General features: G+C 38.5%; 1 protein-coding gene across 5 annotated transcripts in view; it reads left to right on the top strand.

Moving 5' to 3' along the window:
- nck2a (NCK adaptor protein 2a) overlaps window positions 1-24,256 on the top strand; it is a 107,618-nt gene that overhangs the window by 39,315 nt on the left and 44,047 nt on the right. The window contains exon 1 of one of the 5 annotated variants that reach the window (XM_068223352.2): window positions 8,121-8,675. The gene's annotated coding sequence lies outside the window, so the exon portion shown is untranslated. 5 annotated transcript variants of the gene reach the window in all.

Genomic DNA, 24,256 nt, shown 5'->3' with positions numbered 1-24,256 from the left:
CGTTGACGCTGATGCCACATTCACTCGGCACCCAGCCTCCGACATGAAGCGCTGTTGTGTGTACCCTGATAGAAACCTATGTTTAGAATTATAAAATGAATGGCGCTGCGTGGCGAGCGGCGCTTCTGATGTGAGACCTGCAGGCAAGTTCGTTATTTTTTTTTTCCATTGGAGAGACACGCACATAAGGCAACACGCTTTCACTTTTACAGCTGCACCTAATTAAGATCACAGGGAGCTTCTGCGATCGTGAGAAATGCAAACGGCTGAAGTTTAAGGTAGACGCAATGAAAAGTACACATGTTTGCAAACCTACCTAAAGTTACAAACAATAACTCTGATTAGAGCGATCATGTGGTGAATGTGGATCTTGTGTTGAACCCAATGAGCCTTCTATTAGTGACATCGCTTTGACTCGCATGCTGAAAATGGCAGACGTGAACAACGTGAAAATGATGATGTGACTGTCAATCATTATTGGTGGGCGGGGGGACCGCACTCCTACGTCAAGTTGCAGTTGCTCTAAAAACCGCTCCAATTGGTCCACTGTTTTTATGTTGTTAAATTGGAAAAAAAAGGACTGGGTGTGTTTATATCACCCCAATATGACGGTCTATACACTATACCTAACCACATGTCTGTCCAAACAGCTTAAAAAGTAGATTTTTCACCATAGGTGTCCTTTAAGCCTGGGTCTCTAGTACTTTAAACATCTCTGGCCGGCATGTAGCAATACATAAATGAATAAATACATTTATAAATAAATTAATATATACATGCATACTTGCATACCATGAAGCGGTTTATAGATTTTGGCAGAATGGTTCTAATAATGATTAGTTGAGATTCCTGCCAGAAGACTAGCAGAATCATTAGTGATAGCTGTATCCTTTGTACTTACATGTTATCATGTGAATTATGGCTCTCGACCAAGTGATGTCTATATATACTTTAGGACAGACACGCTCTGCATCTGTCTCCACGAATGCTTCTCACTGATGGCTACAGGGTAAGTGCTGCGATATTCACTTAACGGCATCTCTGCTCTGACAAGTGCACATATCTCAGCTGTGCTTTTTGAAGTCCTATCTCCATTGTCACAGCGGAGCTTAGAAATAGAGAGCTTATTTTATTGAGACTGTTTATCTCTGCGATAACTTCACTTCTCTTTGCTTCTAAATATACCACTTTGTTCTTTCACTCGAGCGTCTTTGGTTCAGAGTACTTAAACATGTCTTTATGCATACTTCCTCTTGTTTTAGATATAATTGCCTCAATCCCATTGCTGCGCCCGCTGTCATCCTAGTTCTCGTAAAAAAGATGAACCGTTCTATTTTTGGCTCCAGTGTAGCATAGAGGAGATTCGTTGCATGGGCAGGTGGGGATGGGTTTGCTTTTAAAAGGCTTTTGAATGCCGGTTGTTTGTTCTTGAGTTGCCGTTTCGCCGGGTGAGTGAGTTTTCACTCTCTGCCACTTTCCCCTGTGATTTGCTCGATCAAGGGAAAATGAAAGTGGAAAAACTCTATTGCATTCAAAACTGGGCTGTCATGTAGCTAATGTGTAAATGGAGGAATTTGTGGCTGAATTTCTGTTGGATGAATCTAGGCTGATTTGAGGAGACTAAAGACTCTTTCACTTGGTTTTTGTCTATGTTCTTCTAATGCCAGGATATGCCCGTAACTCAAATGTAGGTGATATTTAAAGGGGCCTTGTGATGCCTCTACTCACACTAGCTACAGTTGCCTTAAACCAAAGCCGAATTGTCCCCACTCCACTTTTTCATGACAACCTGCACTCAAACGGCATTTTGCCCTCCACCTGGAGCATGCTTATGTCATCGATGATGCGACTGTTCAGTTAAATAAAAGAGAAGCGCTCTTGTTTGGGATGAAGTAACATGCAGTCAAATATTTTTCCGAACAGATTAGGCATGGGACGATAACTGTTTCAAGGTATACTGTGGTTTGAAAGTCAAGATTTTGAAACCGACAACATTTTTTGCTATACCGTTCCTAAGATATGTGTAAGATTTTTATTGACTTTTTTTTTTTTATAGTTTTTTTGGACAACAGTATCTCCAACAGAAAAGATGTCCAAATATGCCATTTTAGATTTTAAAGATGCTGTTTTAAATGGTAAAGATGCTGTTTTAAATGGTAAAGATGCTGTTTTAAATTGTAAAGATGCCGTTTTAAATTGTAAAGATGCCGTTTTAAACTGTTAAGATGCCGTTTTAAACTTTAAAGATGCCATTTTAAATTGTAAAGGAGCTGTTTTAAACTAAAGATGCCGTTTTAAACTGTAAAGATGCCATTTTAAATTGTAAAGATGCTGTTTTAAACTGTAAATATGTCGTTTTAACCTGTAAAGATGCCGTTTTAAACTGTAAAGAGGCCATTTTAAACTGTAAAGATGCCATTTTAAATTGTAAAGATGCCGTTTTAAACTGTAAAGATGCTGTTTTAAACTGTAAAGATGCCATTTTAAACTGTAAAGATGCCGTTTTAAGCTTTAAAGATGCTGTTTTAAACTAAAAAGGCTGGTTTAAATTGTAAAGATGTTGTTTAAACCTGTAAAGATGCCATTTTAAACTGTAAAGATGCCGTTTTAACCTGTAAAGATGCCGTTTTAACCTGTAAAGATGCCATTTTAAACTGTAAAGATGCCGTTTTAGCCTGTAAAGATGCCATTTTAAACTGTAAAGATGCCGTTTTAAATTTTAAAGATGCCGTTTTAACCTGTAAAGATGCCATTTTAAACTGTAAAGATGTTGTTTTAAATTGTAAAGATGCCATTTTAACCTCTAAAGATGTCATTTTAAATTATAAAGATGCCATTTTAAACTGTAAAGATGCTGTTTTTTAAATTGAAAAGATGCTGTTTTAAATTGTAAAGATGCCGTTTTAAACTGTAAAGATGCCATTTTAAACTGTAAAGATGCCGTTTTAAACTGTAAAGAGGCCGTTTTAAATTGAAAAGATGCCGTTTTAACCTGTAAAGACGCCGTTTTAAATTGTAAAAATGTCATTTTAAAATTGTAAAGATGTCGTTTTAACCTGTAAAAATACCATTTTTACTGTAAAGATGCTGTTTTAAACTGTAAAGAAGCCGTTTAAACCTGTAAATAGCCCTTTAAAACTGTAAAGATGCAATTTTAAAATGGCATTTTTAAATTGGCCTTAGTGTAAATAAGTGTGTTTGAATGTTTCCCAGAGATGGGTTGTAGCTGGAAGGGCATCCTCTGCATAAAACAAATGCTGGATAAGTTGGTGGTTCATTCCGCTGTGGCAACCCCAGATAAATAAAGGGACCAAGCCAAAAACAAAATGAATGAATGAATGAATGAATTTAAACAGGCATTGATGTTGAAGCAGGTAATCTTCTGACATTGACATTTAGACATTTTTACAGTTGTTTACATTATTACAAGCTGTACTTTAAAAAAAAAAAGTTTAAAAGTTGACTTCTCAAATAAAGTTCTCAGTTCTTGACCTCTTCAACTTTGTTTTCGTACAATGTGAGGATCTTTGCAATGTGAAGGCAAGCATCATATTTCCATTTGCAACCATTTGCATGAGGCTCATGTTGAAAGATTGACTAGAGCCCTGATATAGTCATGTAAAAAGCACTTGATGGTGTAGTTCAATCAAAAGCAAAAAAGCTGTCATCATTTACTCAACCTTATGTTATTCAAACATGATTTATTTCCCTTTGTAGCACAGAAAGATATGTTTATCACAGTGACAAGCCTATTCGCCATTCTCTTTCATCGTCATGCTGATAAAAGCTGAAATGAAAGTGAAGGTGAGGCTGTCAGCTTCTAACCTTGTCATACCAAAGAATGAAAGTCATACAGATGTGTACACTGTGAGGTTATGTTATTGGTAACACAATTTTTAGAAAATGAACTTTATTGGACTAATGGTAATAAGTGTACTTTTTAAAGAAGATGTAGCAATATAAGCCCAATTTATACTTTTGCGTCGAATGCATGTGGTGTGCAACTTATCTTCAAGCCCTTACAAGTAGTTTAAAATGTTGATTCTAAGCTTTTAACCCAGGCATTTAAGGGATGTGACGTAACTCCAATTTTAATGTCTTGACATTGGCTCCCTGTCAAATTTAGAATTCATTTTAATCTCGTCATGGTGTATAAAGCATTGCATCGTCAAGTCCTAGAACATACAGTATGATTTGAGATGTTGTAATCACGTAACACTAGTAGGAATCTGACATCTTCAAATCAGATGTTGTTAATTGTTCCACATTCCAGACTAATAGAGATTGATGTTGTTGACCATTTAAAAAAGCAGTTGAAACTCACACTATTCACACATGTATGTATGTATGTATGTATGTATGTATGTATGTATGTGTATGTTTTTATGAATGTTATCCTACAATGTTTTTTTGACCTTTGGAACAAGGTGGGAAATCTTTCTGCGAGCGATTGCACAGGTGCGGATAGAACTGTACCAGCTCTACTACTCCTCTCTCCAGTGTATTCAGGAGTCTAGTGTTGTTGTTTTGGAAGTTGTTTTACCTTCCAAGGTTATTATAGTTCATGAAAACTAAAATGTAAAATAATTGTCCTTAACTGAAATAAAAATAAAAACGAGAGTTTTTTAAAAACTAGAACTAACTAAAACTGTATATTGTATATACAAAACTAACTGAAACTAACTAAAATTCTAGCAAAAACCTCCTTTGTTTTCATCTTTGTAAATGTGTTTAATACATCATTTTACTGAAAGCCTTTAAGAAGTAAATCTATTTATTTATTTAGTCCATGCTGCAGGAATTTGACCTGTATGGCACCTCAGAGTCTGTAGTCCTGCTGCTATTGGCCAGATCGAGCCGACTCTCCTCCAGTCATCCTGGCTGTTGCTCCTGCGACAAAAACAAGTGGACATGACAACAGCACGGTGACAGCATTAAATACAGACACTTTTACTTTAACACATTTGTGCTCAATAATGGGTTTTATTTCTGTATCGCGATCGGGAACAAATCTTTTTAACCGGATCTTCTGAACCGGTTGAACTAGTTTACCAAAACGAACTTAATCATTTGAAACGATTCGCATTGTTTACGCATAGCCCTACGCCTTGGCCATCGGCGTTGCTGGCGTGCACCTCTCAAAAAATTTAACTACATGCCACAATGACGCATAGCGCAAGCTTTGTGATTGGTCAGCTTGGTAGCGCTGACGAGTCAGGGTGGGACCGAGAGCCACGTGAGCGGCGCGAGCCCGATGAAGCGATTGTTCACAAGTGTGGAGTCCCGTCACCAAAGTGATTTTTACTGTCGATGAGCATAGTGAACATGCAAAATTATCTTCGACATACGACTTTCTTTGTTTTTTGTTTGTTTTTTAGTAATTCCGAGCCTCTGCTAGTTGAAGCACTTTTCTCGAATTATTATTGCCAATTTTAAGCCAACTGAAATCATTTGTTTTGGTTCAATTTGGAATTTCCACAACCACCGCAGAGCCCAGGGGATCAGAGAAAGGCTTGGCTTGGCCTCCCCCTGATCCCGAACTTAATGTTGTTGAGCGTTCCCCAGTTCCCGCCTCTTTTTTGAGTGCAAAATTCAGCTACTGCTACAGTAGGATCACATGCATTTTGGAACTCAAAACACAGGTAATGAAACTCGACACTATGTGCAAGGTTTGTACAATTCAAAAGAAAAATGTTAGAAACTGGTAGCCATTGACTTCCATAATATATTTTTCCTTATTATAGAAGTCAAAGTTCACTAACATTCTGCAAGAAATCTTCCTAATTTTGTTGTTGACCAAAGTGGGCAAAAGGACTTTAAAGGGACATCAAAATACCTCAAAATGAAAATCCTGTCATCATTTTAGACCATGGCAGGTCGGCTCGCTCTTTGTATGTGTATGCGTGTGTGTTTACGTTCATCAAAGGGAATAATTCAGCAGTGAACAGAGAGGCAGCTCTATAGTACAAAGGGAAGGTGAAGGACACGCTGAGTGTGTGTCAACAGCAGTTCTCCTCGGACGCCTCATTACCGTCTGCTCCATATGCACAGCTTATGTTTGCATATTAGATCTCTACACTATTGATACTCTACTGTATATAAGAACTTTCCTGTGCATATCTGATGTTTCCTTTTGTGAGACATCGACATCTTCCTGCTGTGAGTTTTTTTTTTTTTTTTGGCACTCCAGTCATCCTGTTTTACTTTTGTTTGCTTCCTAATTAGTTTACTTTTAAACAAGCTTTAATTTGCAATACTAATACCAGTAACATTTTAGTAACAATTTTCCATTTTACACCACAACCGTATGCTATTAAACACTCTCTTAGAAAGTTTACCATTGCAATCAATGTTAGCACGCAAAGTAATGAATTAGCGAAAAATAATATAACATACTTATTCATAACAATTATGTATTTTAAGTACAGGATTAATTTCTGTTACACTGAATGATGATAGAGGGTTATTTCACATGTATTTTGACCTTGTATTAAAGTTTTTTTTTTATATACTTTGCATATACTGTCTTATATTTATATAGTCACTTTTGTTATATTAATTAGAGGCAGGCACCAAAATGAAGTGTTTCATCATACTGTCAGTCGTTCGTTCGTTTGTTAATTTGTTTAGTCATTTATTCGTTCTCTCAGTCGTTCAGTCATTCATTTATTCATTCAGTCATACGTTCATTTGTTCATTCATTCTTTCATTCATTCGTTCAGCCAGTTAGTCATTTGTTCAGTCGAATAGTCATTTGTTTGTTCAATCGTTTAGTCGCTCGTTCGTTCAGTCATTCATTCCTTCATTCATTCAGTCATTTAGTCATTTGTTCAGTCATTCGTTCATTTGTTCAGTCGTTCAGTCATTCATTCAGTCATTCATTATTTCAGTCATTCCCTCACTTATTCATTCACTCATATAGTCATTCATTCTTTCATTCAGCCATTTTTATTCGTTCAATCAGTCGTTTAGCGATTCAGTAATTCGTTCAGTCGATCAGCCATTTGTTCCTCCGTTCGTTTAGTGGTTCGTTTCATTTGTTTAGTCATTCATTCGTTCATTCATATAGTCATTTATTCGTAAATTCATTTGTTCAGTTATTTGTTCAGTTATTCAGTCGATCAGTCATTTGTTTGTCCGTTCGTTTAGTGGTTCGTTCATTTGTTCAGTCATTTGTTCGTTCATTCATTCAGTCATTTAGTCGTAAATTCATTTGTTCAGTCATTCGTTCAGTTATTCAGTCATTCAGTCAGTCGTTTAGTCAGTCATTCGTTCATTCGTTTGTTTGTATGTTCGTTCAGTTGTTCCTTAATTTGTTCATTTGTATATTAATAGTAATCACAGTAATAATAATCAGGGGCGTAGTAAGCGGGGGAAAAAGGTGACTGACTTTATTGGGCCCTGGTAATTTAAGAGTCCTGCGATGGGTTCTCTTGGGGTTCTTGATGGGTTCAGCTCCTGGTGATCAGCTTATCTTTAAAGGGTCCTGCTTAATTTATTTTTTTTTGCATAGGGCCTGAATTTGTTGGCTGCGCTTCTGATGATAATAGTTATAACTAATATTGTTATGATTATTATTTATTATTTATTATTTATTATTATTGGATTTTTATTTTTTATGGGATAGAATTCCAGCTTTTAAAAATTATTATTATTATTATTATTATTATTATTATTATTATTATTATTGTTATTATATTATTATTATTATTATTATTATTATTATTATTATTGTTATTATTGTTATTGTTGTTATTATTATTATTATTATTATTATTATTATTATTATTATTATTAATATTATTATTATTATTATTATTATTATTATTATTATTATTATTATTATTATTATTATTGTTATTATTATTATTATTATTATGCATTGTTTTGCTGTTAATCTAATGGTTGCATCTTTGGCATAAGGGACTTCTTTAATAAACGTAAACCATTACAAACTCCGTACTGACATTTATGGCAAAAGCCGTTTTACAAGCATAAAGTCCCTAAATCCCTTGTGGCTTGACGCACATTGCATACATTTACATTACATTCATTTTTTTCAAGCCATAACCCGCCTTAAAGTGGTCACATTAATAAATTATGAAGTGATTTGATTAATTCTTCACATCCGATTATTAGGGAAACATGAATATTCCATCGCCGCTGCTATCCTCTGCTTCGGTCTCCATGCATACTGATAATTTCTGAGGGTTACTGTCGGGACTCTCTGGATTTTACGATGAGAGAGAGGGAGATGTAAAACGTAGGCTAACCTATTAAAGAAATTACCCACATGTCTGATTACAGCCTGGGATTATGCCCGACACGCTCCAGCTGGAGTGTGCGCTACATGGAGTAATGAGGAATGAGCGGGAGATGGCAAAGACCCTCCATATGGACGTCTCAGAGGGACTGCGAGGGAATGAAATTGAGCAGATATGAAGCGCTGTCCATTGCGTGTGCCATGAGAGACCTGCATATGGAGGGAAAATGAAGAGAGAGCCAGTCCCACCAGTTCAAGAGGGTTTATGGGACTGCTGATCATATCGCGCGGGGTTTCATTGGGTCGAGGCCAAACCGAGCAGCTGCGGTGCACCACATACAAGTCATCAGAAAGTGCACGCTTGAGCGCTTTATCAGGGAAATTGCAGATCTGAAGGGATTGCTCAACGCCTGTGAGTTTCACACTGATTCAAGTTACGCTTTATTTACTCTGAGAGCTTTATTTATTCAGAAAGCTAGCTTGTCACGGCATGCATATGTCACTGTATAGTTATTTTTGTGGTCTATATGAATATTATTGAATGTATTTTAACCGTCATCCGCATCATCACAAAAGTAGCCAGCTTAATTTAAGCTATTCACATTATCAAAACAAGTGTATGCCTCCAAACGTGGAAATGAGTTCATGAGTTCAACCTCAAAATGACATCAAAATGTTTTGTCTCGTAAACGTTTGGAAATACAGTTACATGTGTAGTAGTGTATTTGTTCCGTGCATTTGGTCTTAAAGAGGTAGCTACATTTTTGAAAGATTGTAATTAACTAGCAAGACGAACATCGTTTTTTCTTCTTTGGACCACAATTAAAGACATTTAGGGTGCTCCTGTAGTTCGCTTCATTTGGTCCGGACCAAGGGTCGTTTTCACACCACACTGCTGGCTTTGGTCCGAACCAGTTGAAAAGAACCAAAATGCAGTCATGCACTCTCTCATTGGCCAGATGTTGTTGAACATAGTTCCTAAATTGCTTATCGATTGGTCAGAATTCACGTGCGGGAAAATGCCAAAGAACTCCCGCAAGTAAACAAACTGGCAGACAAAATGTTGCTTTTTTACTATGGAGGGATGACTGCGCTGCTGGTTTTATCCTTGCTTTAGACAAACCATACATTTCGAGAAAGAAGCGCGGCCGCAGCTGGAAAACAATGTTTTAATGCATCGCACGTCACTTCAGCAGGAGGCGTGAATTAATTTAGCTAAACTACGACATGGTCATCTTGCGGAAATATTACCAACGATCCATCAGGTAATATTTCTCTCTCTCTTTTTCTCTCTCTTTCTCTCTCCCCTACGGCAGCTGGAGTGCTCCAAAAGGCGCAGTACATTTTCGTTTGAAATCGTACCAAGACCACCTTTTCAGGGAGGTCTCGGTATGCTTTTTTGGTCCACTTTTGGTGCGCACTCGAGTCGATTGCTGCATTCACACCTGCCCAAACGAACCGCACCAAAATGGACAACGTACTCTAGTGCGATTTAAACAAACTAAATAAGGCAGGTGTGAGGCTACTTAATAAGGCTACTTAAATTGAAATCTGGCCTTTGTCCCTGCATTGACAGTCACTTTGAAGTACTGAATCAAACCGTGAGACCACAGCCTTAACACTGAGAGAGAATGTTTATGTTACCTGAATAATAAGACATATATAATAATAATAAGACATATAAACGTTAATTTCAATGTATTATTAATAATTTACTAACTCATTCTGAATGATCCTAAAAATCCTCAACTACTCTTAAATACAACTGGTTTGTAAATAATGCGATACTTAATTTAGTAATGAAAAATAAATCATTTACTAAGTATGAAAATACAATTATTAAGCACATTTTAAATCTGGTTATAAGTCAAGAATACAGCATTTGTAGCTGCAGTTATAAACAGCTCACTAATGTTTATTAATGTAGAGTTAATGCTTAACGGATAATGAATTCACTGTTTGCTAATGCTTAATAAATGATTTATAGTGTGTAGTAATTATAAAGTGTTACCTAGTTTGGTTTATTAAACTTAATTCTACATTATTTCATTGTGAAATGTTTTATTATGCACTTCTTGTGCACTGAATACAATTAGAAAGTATGCATGTAGCTTGTTTGAAAAAGCAAAAACAGTTGCCACAATCGCAAGTGAAATCACAATATGAGTTTTTTTGTCCATGTTGCACAGCCCTACACTTTAGTCAACCCCCATAATTCCTGGGTGAAATAAAAATGTCAAAACATTTCCACACGATTGTGACATGAAGCCTTGTTTATTGAAATCGCATCACATTGCCAGTTGACGCGCATTCCAAAGCTCTGGTTAGACGCAAATCATTTGCGAAGCTTCCAAAGCAGCTCAACTAACTATACAAATGAGACTCAGTGTTAGGATTTAGCTCATTAAAATAAACGTATGTGGTCCATTTCTGGCATTAATTGAAAATGTCTCTTAATGAGCCCTTTCCAGATTTACAGTATGTATTGCTTCCCCCTGTCCCCAGAGTCCCAGGGTAGCCTAATAGTATAGCCTAATGTAGATGTATCTATGTGTGTGCGCAGCGCAGCCAGTAGATATAGATTGAGATTTATAGCCGTAGGCCTGTTTCAGCAGTGCAATGATCACGCCAGGCTCTGGAAAACATCCTCTCCCTCTCTCTCCTTCCTGACAGACCTCTTTCTCCCGGCCCAGAAGACTCATGTTCACAAGCCCTGTTTCATTACCTCGGCCAGAAAGGGAGATATGCCTTCAATCTTCCTGAATGAATTCTTCACCGGCTCTCACAGCTGCGCGCTTGCATTCGTCTCTTCATCCCCAGAGCGTGTGCTCACGATCTTGTGCTTGATTTGAAGCCCCGTGTTTGATCATGGTTGTCTGTTTAGCTGCCATCTCCCCCCCGCCACCACTCATATCCTTCACACACATAGAAATGAGATCATGTCCGTACTAGGTATTTGTCGCTTCAGATGCTCCAGCTTTGGACCACGGGTATCCTATTTTCCGAGCACCCATGTGAGTATAATAGACCATAGGCTTTTGATTGTGTGTGTGTGGGACGACGCATGTCTGTTCTGATTTAGAGCTGTGAGAGATGCATGTTTGTTTTAGCGTCTGTGTGGGAGCATATATTATCTGTGTATCCATGAGAGCTGGATGTAAGCATGGAGTGGTTACATCGCCGCTGGGGCACAGAGTGAGTCATTAGTTGTCCCAGTAGAAGCAGCTGGATGCTATACACACACAAAAACACACACAGAGAGAGAGAGCAAGAGAGAAAGCCTGAAGTGTATTTTCAGGCCAGTCTAGTTTGAGCTGCCATACAGTTCGATTCATTAGCATCTCATTTGTGTCTGCGTAAGATTTAGTTTGGAATCCCAAGATCATTGCAACCTTGGGCCAATGCTGTTGGTATGCCTTAGTTGGAGGTAGGAAAAAACAGCAGTGTTTGGAATACAGATGTTGGCTTACACCATGACAATGTTGCTGTATTATTATTTTATTTATTTATTTTTTGAGGCGGCAGATGAAATCTTCGCTGTCTGGCTTGCACAGCTTTATTCCCTGTTGTCGTCTCTGCGGGTCTGAAAATGTGTGTAGACTACATCGATTGTGTTCTTCTGCAAAAATCAATGCAAAATCTCATCTGAGTTGTCAGAGAGAAACGGTTATGTATTCATTCAATCGTTCATTAATGTTATTTTCGGCTTAGTCCCTTTATTAATCTGGGGTCAGCACAGCGGCATGAACCGCCAACTTATCTAGCATCTGTTTTAAGCAGCGGATGCCCTTCCAGCCGCAAGCCATCACTGGGAAACATCCATACACACTCATTCACACACACACTCGTACACTACAGTCAGTTTTAGCATACCCAATGCCCCGCATGTCTTAGGACTGTGGGGGAAACCGGAGCACCCGGAGGAAACCCACGCGAACACAGGGAGAACATGCAAACTCCATACAGAAACGCCAACTAACCCAGTTGAGGCTCGAACCAGTGATCTTCTTGCTGTGAGGCGAATGAGCTACCCTTTGCACCATCGCATCGCCATATTTCATGGATTATTTATGTTGTTCCTTTAATAATATAGTTAAAGTTGAATCTACATAGCAATATTGAGGGAAAGATTTGTTTCTACTTATGAATTATTATGTACAACCTTTCATCTCGGATTCAAATGAATAGTTTTCAGGGCTTCAAATTAACTTTTTACCTGGTAGTGCCGGTGCTCCCAACTTCAAATATTTAGGAGCACCCACCAAAAATGAATGAGCACCATTGCAAATTGTATATTAAGGGATTTACTGTATTTAAAAAACAACATCTGTTTGGACTAAAAACCAGAAACAACTATGTAACTAATGCTGAGATGAAATTTGTGCTATTCCAAAATGAATGTCTAATGATTATAAATTTAATGATGACGATGATGACAATAAAACCAGAGATGTATAAAGTACTAGAGACACAGACTTGAGTAATAGTACAATTGCTCTATCAAAAAAAGTGACTGGAGTAGAAGTTTTAAGCACCACACTTAAGTTTAAGTACTAAAGTATTCAACAATTTTAGTACTTGAGTATTGCAAGTAATTGATTTCAAAATTTTACTACTCAAATACTGAAAGTAAAAGTACAAGTATTGTGTAATGTAGTTATTAAAGAAAGCAGTCAAAAGACATCATATTGTTTTGTTTATTTAAAATATCTTTTTTTGGGTCACCTGCACCTGTTTGTACACAGCTTCTGCCGTGCTTGCGCGTTCATGAGAATGATAGAGAGCGAGAGCGAGCGCCGGTAAAAACATGCTGAATCTAAACTTTTTTAAAATCCTGAATCAATATTGGAGTTGCTTTTGCACGCTCGAGGAAGGATGCCACCATGGCTGAAGTATTTCTCTTAGACATGTAATGTTCTGTTTTGAAACTATTTTTGTCACGCAGAGTTGATGTAGACTGGGCTGTCATGAATGGGTTATAGGCACTGAAGTGTTGTTTAGAAACTGAAATCTTCTGGTGAAAGAATGATGTGACTATTTTCAGTTTCAAAAGAGTCTTTTACAGCATTGATAATGTAGATTTTATTTACTTTAACAACAAAACTTTAGAAAATAGAGCCTGCTTTACTGAGCTTAAGATGGTTTTATATTCATATTGGTTCATTTTTAAACAATGACAACCTGTGACGCACTCCCTATGATGTTTACCGCTTCTCTGAATATTCGGTCAGAAGTAGCATGTAAGTATGGCTTAGAAATGAGCATGTGATGTAATGTAAAGCCTGATTTATACTTCTGCGTCAAGTGACCGGCGTAACCCACGGCGCATGCAACGTGCGTGGCTGTGCATTTATACTTCTGGGCGCTGTCTCTGTTGGTCTTCATTAACACTTCTAAAACGCTAGTTGTCAGTGAGGTGTAAATGTTCCTCTGTGTCGAGTTTCTTCGCTGCTTTTTTGCTTTTCCTGAACGCTTCCGGGATGTACAAGTGGCTCAAACTCGCTTATTTTGAGGCAGGAACCGGCGGACGTGCAACAACTTTAACTATGAGGTAAACACAAAACAAAACTTTACATCCGGAGCTCCTTCACGGGACTCCACACTTGTAAACATTCGCGCGGCTCTCGGTCCCGCACAGACTCGTCAGTGCTACCAAGCCGACCAATCACAGAGCTTGCGCTACACGTCGTTGCGACGTGTTGTTACATTTTTTGAGAGGTGCACGTCAGCGACGCCGACGGCCACAGCGAAGGGCTATGCGTTAGCGCCGTAGCATACGCCGGCGTTTGACGCAGAAGTATAAATCAGCCTTAATAATGAGTGTAATTCCTGCACGATGCCAGCCAAGCTTTAGTTCAACACATGAGAGAGGGTTCTGCTGTCATGCGGTATGTGCGCTTGTGTTTTCAGGAGGTAGGGGTGTCCAAACTTGGTCCTGGAAGTGCCGGTGTCTTGCATAGTTTAGCTCCAACTTCTTTCAACACACTTGCCTGGAAGTTTTAGTATACATAGAAAGAGCTTGATCAGCTGGTCCAAGTGTGTTTTTTTTTATATGGAACTAAACTAAAATGTTGCTAGAATTGGTTTTAAAGAGCCCATATTATACATGAAATAGGGTCATATCTTGGTTGTAAGGGTCTCCAACAACAGTTTAATATGCATGCAAGGTCAAAAAACAATTTCATGGTCTTATAATCTGCATTTATTTTTACCTAATTATCCCAGCGACTCCTGTATGAATCGTCCAGTGATTCATTCGTTCCCAAACCCCTCCTTAGCGCGAAGCTAATCTGCGCTGATTGGACCGATGACAGTCTGCTGCGATTGGTCGACTGCCTTCAGTCAGAGAATGAAATGCCAAACAGCTAATCAGCAATATAAAAGTAATCAAGGTTCATACACGCTCGATAGTGTAGGCGTGGAGTTTAGCTGCCAGTGGGTCAATGTAAATACAGACTATGGACTTGAAAATACAGACGACTGACTATTTTATTGAGCAAAAACTCCAAAAACAGTTGAGGAGATCTCCTAGCTTCTCACTCTGCTCTTTTCACAGACACAAACACACACACGCACTTAACCCTGCTCCGGACGACAACGCGCGCGCACACACACACACACACACACACACACACACACACACACACACACACACACACAAACACACACACCTCCGGATGACAGCGCGCGCACACGCACACACAGACACACACACTACTCCTCGTCCACGGAGCTCCGTTAACAAAGCAGCACGCGTCGAGTTTTTAACGTGACTTTGCACGCGATGAGAGAATATAGCCAGTTAACCTGATACAGCACACGCGGTTACAAGTAACATCACAACTAAATACATTTTCAAGCTCGAGTCAACGAGGCAACAACTTTAATCGCACGTACTTACACTTGAGAAATGGAGGAAGAAAAATCCATCCTGACGTCCAGCAGTAAGTTACTCTTTACTGATCCTTCCTTTAACAAACGCTGATGAAGTATTCTTTGTAGCATGGAGCTTCCAGAAGTTTCCAGTAGTTTCCAACTGCTTGGCTATAATGCTGAGGTTTCATGTTTGGGTAGAGACTCAATATATCCATCTGCAGTGTGACTTCAATCCACCGGCATGTTTGTGTGTGTGTGTTTGTGTGTGTGTGTGTGTGTGTGTGTCTGGGTTTCTGCGTCAGAGGGCGGGGCCTCAGGTTTGAAATCTCCCGGGTTTGCGCGTGCACGTGAATAACTTGGTTTCGTTCGTACGTCATGGCGAAACACCTAATGAATCGGTATCAAGGCGACTCGTTTGAAGCACTATGAGTCGACTCTTTTATAGATGAATCAACAGTTTTAAACACTGTTTTCTTACAGATTTAAGCCTTAGCTGGATACTTCACTTCACTTAGAGCTGTGTTACACACTACATGGAGGGGAATTTTCAAAAACCCATAATATGGGCTCTTTACTATATGGGCGATATATATTGCATCACAAAAAAATATTGAGGTCATGTTCACCTGTTATGCAATTAGTCAATGTATTGATTATTGTGACAGGCCTACTCATACTTAGAAAAGTAATATTTTTACAGAACTTTTTTTTTTGTAATGAGTTACCCCCAACACGTTCTGTAACATTAACATTCATTCCATGTTAATATAATCTTACAATACCATCTTCGTAATTGCAAAGTACGCAGAACACCATGAGCCAGTACAGGTAGAATACAGTGTTTGTGATGGCTAAAGTTTATTCATTTTGTGTTGACAATTTTGAAAAAAAATATAGGTTCGTGCAAAATAATTCAGTATCCCATCTGACTGAGAACTCTTCTGGTTTGACTCAGTGTACATGTGTGGCATGTTTGTTTTGACAGGTGGCGAAGCCCTTCTGTAGCGCTGCATTTGTGCACAGCTGTAACTGTAGCCGAGAGCCATGCGGGTTAGCGAACGCTGGTTTGCTACAGGCGCTGTGGAAGTCACAAAGATCGCTTGTCAAAGACCTGCCCCCTAGCAAAGGCAAGGTCATATGAGTCTGTAATGAGACACCAGAAAACCTGCGACATCCTGGCCTTTCTGTAAATGGCTCTCTTTGCTGTAGGCCTTTTGTATTTTTGTCCGTACCTGTTTTTCTTCGGTGATGACACTTTGATCCAATGTTTTGTTGCATGGACTGTTCGACATGTCTGTTTATTATGCATGTGTTCCTGCGGGCCATTGCTGGCGTGCTTTGTGCCCCACATATCCTTTTGATCGCAGCAGGAGCACTTGGAGATTGTATCTTGAAGATTTGCAGCACTTCGCTATTGCAGTGATCTGATTTACTGCAGGCCTGCGGTGAACGTATAAGACCTCCCTGACTGTGTAAGTGCTGAAAGATGTTGATCGCTCTCTGAGAGAATCCATCAACATTAAGTCTTGCGCGTGATTGTTGTACACTTTACAAAAACTCACATGGAGCATTTGACTGATACTGTTTACGAGTTTGCTTTGATGGGAAAAGTGAACTGGATGTCTTAAGCCACAAGTGGATCCGCACCCAATTTGTGCACGATATGCTTAAAAGAGTAGTTCATCCCTAGAGCGGCATGGTGGCTCATTGGTCAGCACTGTCGCTTCACAGCAAGAAGGTTGCTGGTTTGGGCCTCGGCTAGGTCAGTTGGCGTTTCTGTGTCGAGTTTGCATGTTTTCCCTGCGTTCGCTTGGGTTTCCTCCGAGTGCTCTGGTTTCCCCCTCAAGTCCAAAGACATGTGGTGAACATAAACGTGGACATCAGGTGAATTGAGTATTGTCAGTAGAGTATGTGTGTAAATGAGTGTGTATGAATGTCTCCCAGTACTGGGTTGCAGCTGGAAGGGCATCCGCTGCACAAAACATTTGCTGGATAAGTTGGCGGTTCATTCAGCTGGGGCAACCACTGATTAATAAAGGGACTAAGCCGAAGGGAAAGGAATGAATGAATGAGCTGCTAATTAGACAATGGTTTGTTAATTAGTTAATGGATGCTAATTAGCACTAGTTAATGGTTTGTTAATTAGTTAAAGGCTGCTATTTAGCATTAGTTAATGGTTTGTTAATTAGTTAATGGCTGCTATTTAGCAATAGTTAATTGTTTGTTAATTATTTATTAGCTGATTAGCATCAGTTAATGGTTTGTTAATTAATTAATAGCTGATTGGCATCAGTTAATGGTTTGTTAATTAGTTCATAGCCGATTAGCATCAGGTAATGGTTTGTTAATTAATTAATAGCAGATTAGCATTAGTTAATGGTTTGTTAATTAGTTAATGGCTGCTATTTAGCAATAGTTAATTGTTTGTTAATTAGTTATTAGCTGATTAGCATCAGTTAATGGTTTGTTAATTAGTTTTTAGCTGATTAGCATCAGGTAATGGATTGTTAATTAATTAATAGCTTATTAGCAACAGTTAATGGTTTGTTAATTAGTTAATAAATGCTAATTAGCATTAGTTAATGGTTGGTTAATTAGTTAATAGCTGATTAGCATCAGTTAATGGTTTGTTAATTAGTTAATAACTGCTAAGTAGCATTAGTTAATGGTTGGTTAATTAGTTAATAGTTGATTAGCATCAGTTAATGGTTTGTTAATTAGTTAATAGCTGCTAATTAGCATTAGTAAATGGTTTGTTATTTAGTTAATAGCTGCCGTGTGCTGGTAAATGGCTTTTCATCTTGTTTTACGTTTGAACAACTAAATGAATGCCAAAGTCTGTTTAACTATATTTTAATTACATTACAACATTGATGCTGTAAAAGGAACTGTATAAAATGGAATAAAGGCACATTAACCGTTCACTGGAAGTTTATCAGTGTCGAAAAAAAACACTAGCCGTTTATTCTTTTATTGGCATTATACTTACCGGCAAAACCGCAATGTCCTCACACAGCAGATTTGAAAGACGCCGGCGCTTTCTCGAACTGTTGCCTCACTTCGCTGGCGCTTCCTTGTACTGTTGCCTCAGCCTCACTTCACCGCCGCTCGCAATGTTAAAGTGTAGAATGATGGTCAAGCGCCCCCCTAACTTTAGAGCACAGTGATTGGATATTTACTCGCGGGGAGGAGTTTCCTCATCTCAGCTCATAGATTTAGAGCAGGGGTGGCCAACCCTGTTCTTGGAGAGCCACCTTCCTGCAGATTTCAGTTGCAACCCATATCAAACACACCTGCCTGTAATTATCACGAGGTGTTCAGGTCCTAATTAATAGACTGATTTCATGCGGCCGCCATTTTCAATAGCGAAATCGAGGCTGCGGTGGGAAGAAACCCGGAAATATCATTGGGAGTTACATAGGAATGTTGTGTAACTGGCTATATATCTTATCAGCGAAGAGAAAGTGACACAAATTTATCATTTCTCCTCCTTCCAGGTGACCCGAAGGTCCATTCTGAATGAATGGTGAATGTAAAAAGGGATATCAGAGCTCATTTTCAGCTAAGTTAAGGGAAATGGCACTAGTTAGCTAACGTTTTCTTTCCCAAACACACGTTTTAGATGCTATTCATCAAACTCGAGTTAATAAACTGATTCTTTCACTATATTAGACTTGTCACAATACTGAATTAAAAGAAAGACCGGCAATTTCGCGCTAACATTTAAGGCAATGTTGATGGCTTTCTTGAAACAGCGCTGATTTGCCATTGTGTCACGTGTTCAACAGAAATGCTTGTGATTGGCCGAGAAGGTCATCAGTTCACCCACCGCTGTATACTGAGCACAAACACAGACGAGCCGAGCGATCTGTTTGATGACTAGACTGATCTTGACGGCTGCTTCGCGCTCCAGTCCGTGTATTTGTGTTTGCACTGGGTGAAGAGCGGTAAACTGAGCGCAAACCAAACACAGATACACGGAGACTGAAGCGTGAAGCCGTGAAGATCAGTCGAGTCATCCGCGCTCAGCGGCGCTTCCATGTTAGCGGGAAATAGCCGGGTTTAAAACTTCAGTACCGGGACAACACTATTATAGACAACACGAGGGTGTGCTGCAGAGGACTGCAGTGTTTTATCACTCACCGGGTTACATAGACTGAAGCAGGAAAGCGTCCTCACGGTGTTTAACTAGTGTCATGAGCTGTAGCCTAGGAGGACACTTAAGCGTATCACTGAGATTGTAATCTTGTTCGATGCTAAATTGCTTTTAATTGTTTAAAATAAACTTACTGAATAATATTAAAGTGATGGTTACACCATTTCTGCATTTTGAAATCTCTGCAACAGCTGGAGGTTTTTAGTACACGGCATGTTACTGCAATATTTACAGTGCTGGTCCTATACTTCCAGGTTTCTTCCCACCACAGCCTCGCTTTGATTCTGTAAAATGGCGGCCGCTTGAAATAAGCGTATTGATTCAGGTGTATTTGATATGGGTAGCAACTGAAATCTGCAGGAAGGTGGCCCTCCAGGAACAGGGTTGGCCACCCCTGATTTAGAGGCACACACAGACAATTCGTGTAGATATAAAACGCACATAAATTATTTAAACGCAAAACCGAGAAAACCGCAGTTCACAAGCGCGTATTGAACCATGGAGGTCGTACTTTACGGTTCAATATTATATTGAGAACCGTGGCATCCCTAAAAAAATACAATATTTATGAGAATTTCACACATTATTAATGTTTACTATAAGTTATGTTTACTTGGATAATGACTTGTCAGCGAACCATAATTTGTTCTCAAAGTTAATCCATCCTCCAATCGGTTAATGTACGTGTATGTCACAGCATAATACAACAAAATGTTTGGTCTTGAAACTTTTGTTTTTCATCAATGTCCTTGCAATGCACCATCCCCTTTGAACGCAATGGATTGTCAGCATTCTTTGATGCAGTGTAAACTCTTGTGTGTAGGCGCCCTTAGCTTTGCACATTAACTCCTTTTTTTCTTTTCATTCTTTTTTTTTTAATGGCAGCACATTGCTTTTTCACCCTTGCGAAATGCCTGCGTTCAACTTTGTTTAAGGCAACAGTTGTACCCAGACTGATGGATTTCATTCAGATTCACATGGAAAACACCCCGAGGCGATGCATCGGTTGAGATTTGATTAGCGACTTTAAACTACTGAGGAAATAAACACCACAGGGAGGGAAGAATCTCTGAGCTGAATTTGTAATACACGGCAAATATGCTCGACTGAAGGCATGTTTAATGTAGCTTGAACGCAGTTGGTTTTCTTAGATTGGTTTACGTTGACAGTAGCAGATTTTCTCACAGTTTATTTTTGTTTTTGTTGTTGTTTTCAATGTATTTAGAATTATTAGCCCCCCCCCCCTGTTTATTTTCCCCCCAATTTCTGTTTAACGGAGAGAAGATTGTTTCAACACATTTCTAAACATAATAGTTGTAATAACTCATTTCTAATGACTGATTTATTTTATCTTTGCCATGATGACATTAGATAATATCTGACAAAATATTTTTCAAGACATTTCTATACAGCTTAAAGTGACATTTAAAGGTCTAACAAGGTTAATTAGGTTTACTATTTTTACACTTTAAAAAAATAACTCAAGAGGTCTGTTACCGCTACATAGTTTAATACACTATTGTAACTTAAAAAATCTAAAATGCTGATTAGATTAAAACTTTTAAGTAGCCAGAATAACTTTATTAAGTTTTCAAAACAGGTAAATATTGGTAATTTAAAAATTTAAAAGGTAAATATATCTGTCAGTTACTTTAAAACAATATTTAACTTGTAGCAACCCAACGAAATTGGGTTGATAGCTCAATTTTTACACACTAATGGAGTTGTTTTGTATTTTTAAGTCCCCACACTGATGTTTTTTGTTATTTTTTTTATACTGATAATATGGGACAGAACATGTTTTTGTTTTGTAAAAAAGAAAAAAGAAAAAAGAAAACCTGTGGTTTAATACAAATAAAAAATTACCGGTAAACAAAAATGTTGTTAAATGTATTTCTTACAAGCATGAACAGTAAATTCGAAAACAAACAGACAGTTTGGGCTACTTATCGGAATTATGAGAGATGTTGGCCCCAATCTATTTAATTGGATAAACATTTTTTAGGTTTATGCCTTACCCAGAATATAAAAATACATATAAATAGATTTAGATCGCTTACTTTAATCAATACAATTGGAATGTGAAGAGACTTTCAACCAGCACAACAACAAATGTTTCTGAAGACAATCACCTACTGCACCTTTAAAGGGGCTATTAAATTTGACCTTAAAATGTTTTTTTTAAAAATTCAAAACTGCTTTTATTCTAGTCGAAATAAAACAAAAAAGACTTTCTCTAGAAAAAAAAAATATTATTAAACTTACTGTGAAAATTTACTCGCTCTGTTAAACATAATTTGGAAAATATTTAAAATAAAAGATAAAAATAATTCTGACTTCAACTGTATGATAAGTTGTTTCGCAGTTTATTTACAGATAAAGAATCAGTTAAACTGCATGTCAGAGCTGAAAAGAACAAGATGGGCTTGTCAATCTTCTACAATATTCAGTCTGTTAATGATATGTGACCCTGGTATCGGAGCTGAAGAGATAACATGCCATAGAGCAAGTGTTCCCGCAAATGTGGGCTTTGACCTCTCCATGACATTTTTCTGTGAATACACCATACATAGCCATGCACAACTCTTTTCCTTTAGGGAGAAGACGAGACGTCAAGTGGGTAACACTTCAAAGCCTTTATTCTGAGCATATATCGTTGCTTTTCTGTTTGTTTGGGCATGCATTGGGAATATTGTTCACTCACAAACAGGAAAAGCAGAGAAGTAGCCTTACGCAGAGGAGCTGCCAGCTAAACAAGCAGAATGATAGGGAATTATGAGTTGTTTGAAGGAGTCTCTGAAGAGCAAATCCAAAAGAGCCTATCGACAAAAAAGTAGAATAAAGGGAAGTGAATGCAAGCTTGTCTTTTTTTTCCGAAAGCGTGGTAGTCTGATTTACTAACAGCTCACAGCAACACAAACTCTTACTTGCCGGGTTTCCATTGTAATGTGACACAAATTGTTTCAAAGATACTGTTTTTAAAAATAAGAAGAAATCCCAAATGCGAATAATGCAGTAAACAAGCATTGTTAAAACAACCGATTGCTCATGTGGGTGTAATGTTTGCTATGTCAGTGTACCAATGTGAATAAATCTCATTATTCACATTAGTAACAACTTTTTCTTTTTGCAAATATAAATGCATTTAAAGGGCCATGAAACCTCCTCGTTTCAGCAGGGTGTTTTCACACCTCTACTTTGGAAAAAGTCAGAAAAGTGGGCGTGTCCAGCTCTGTTTAGGGGGGAGTGTCGGAGGAACTAAAGAGGGATGTTGTGGGAGTGTCTATTTGGGCACGCGGAAGTTTCATAGTCAAAACACACACACACACACACACACACGGGAGAAAGTAACTGTGTTTACATGGACATCTGTAGTCGACATATTTGCCAAATTATTAAATGGTGGACTTTAACTGCAATTTGGCTCTTTCATTCAGGGAATTCATTCGTGCCCCTCGCGACAAACGAGATATTTGATTCGAGGAACTGCTCTTAGTGTGTTTTTTTCATGCAATGTTTGATACCGCACGGCGAATAAGAGAAAAAAACCCTCCGCATTTCCCGGAAACTTAGATGCACACGGCAGGTAGCGTCAGAAAGCCGCGTGTGTTATTTCGGTCACAAAATGCGTTGAAAATCCTACACGAGTTTAAAGTTTGGTTGTGGTGCTAACATGTTTACACTCGGTGCAATAGTTACTTCGATACGAACAAACTGAATAAACAAAGAGCACTGGTCGCTCACTTACCAAATCTGTAGAGACAGGACAATCACCAGCAACTAGAGCTGCGTCTTATTAAGAGGAGACTACAAGCGAATCCGGATCTCAGCGTTTGCAGATGAGAACAGCTCTCAGGTAAACAATAATCCTCCTTAGACACGTAAGTTATTGTTGTCGAGCGTCGCGTACACTGTTAATCCACACGTGACTCCAACTGAGCTCTCACAGAGAGAAAATGAAAACAAAACTTAACTGCAGCAAACTATAAAAGCAACACTTCACGCTTGTTTTGCCAACACAACGTGGCGTCTCTGTCGTGTAAACACTATGACAGTAATGAATATTAATGAAGTTGCACAATAGAGCGCGCTGATTGGTTTGAACCAAGCCTTACTCATGCATTAACGCAGCACACTCTGAGACGTAACAAGGCCCACTCTGGTAAAGACGTCCAGTCTGCACGCTGGAACACACGCTATTATCTCATGGCCGTGACGCAGCTTGAAAAATTAGTTTCAAACCGGAAGTACGAATTTGCTTGAAATAACACAAGAACAACCAATTTACACTTTACAGTTTTTAGTGAAATATAGGTGTCCTAATAGTGTTTTTAGCAGTGTGGGATACATACGACTGTCAACAGCTCAAAAAAATGTGTTTTGGTGTTTCGTGACTCTTTAAAACAAACAAACAAAAATATATATTTCCATTATAGATTTCTCATACGATACTTCATGGAGTGATGGAAGCCCAGTTACTGCCAGGATTGTTAAAGACATGCAGTGAAACAATAATACAGAATTTTTGACAGTTATCTTTGTAGATGATGTTATTGCATATGCGTTTGTAGGAGTTTCATTTTTAGATGCAAATTGTATGGGAGAAGGGAACATGCTATGAAAAAGATAACGGACTGTTTATTTAAACCAAGGCTTCACTGAAAAAAACATTCAAAGATGATTGCTTGGATTTACTTTTTTTTTTTTTACGTTAAGTGGTTGTAAACAATTTATTTGGGCTGAATTCAAGCAGACAAATCAGATTTAATGTTAATCAATTAAATGAGTTTGTTTAAATTCAACACAGGCGACGCAGTGGCGCAGTAGCTAGTGCTGTCCCCTCTCAGCAAGAAGGTCGCTGGTTCGAGCCTCGGCTGGGTTAGTTGGCGTTTTTGTGTGGTGTTTGCATGTTCTGCCTGCGTTCGCCTTGGTTCCCTCCGGGTGCTTCGGTTTCCCCCACA

Source organism: Danio rerio, chromosome 9 (genome assembly GCF_049306965.1).
Source record: "Danio rerio strain Tuebingen ecotype United States chromosome 9, GRCz12tu, whole genome shotgun sequence".
In the NCBI taxonomy this organism is placed as follows: Eukaryota; Metazoa; Chordata; class Actinopteri; order Cypriniformes; family Danionidae; genus Danio; species Danio rerio.
The sequence above is the reverse complement of the archived record's forward strand: the minus strand, read 5'-3'. Positions and strand labels throughout refer to the sequence as shown.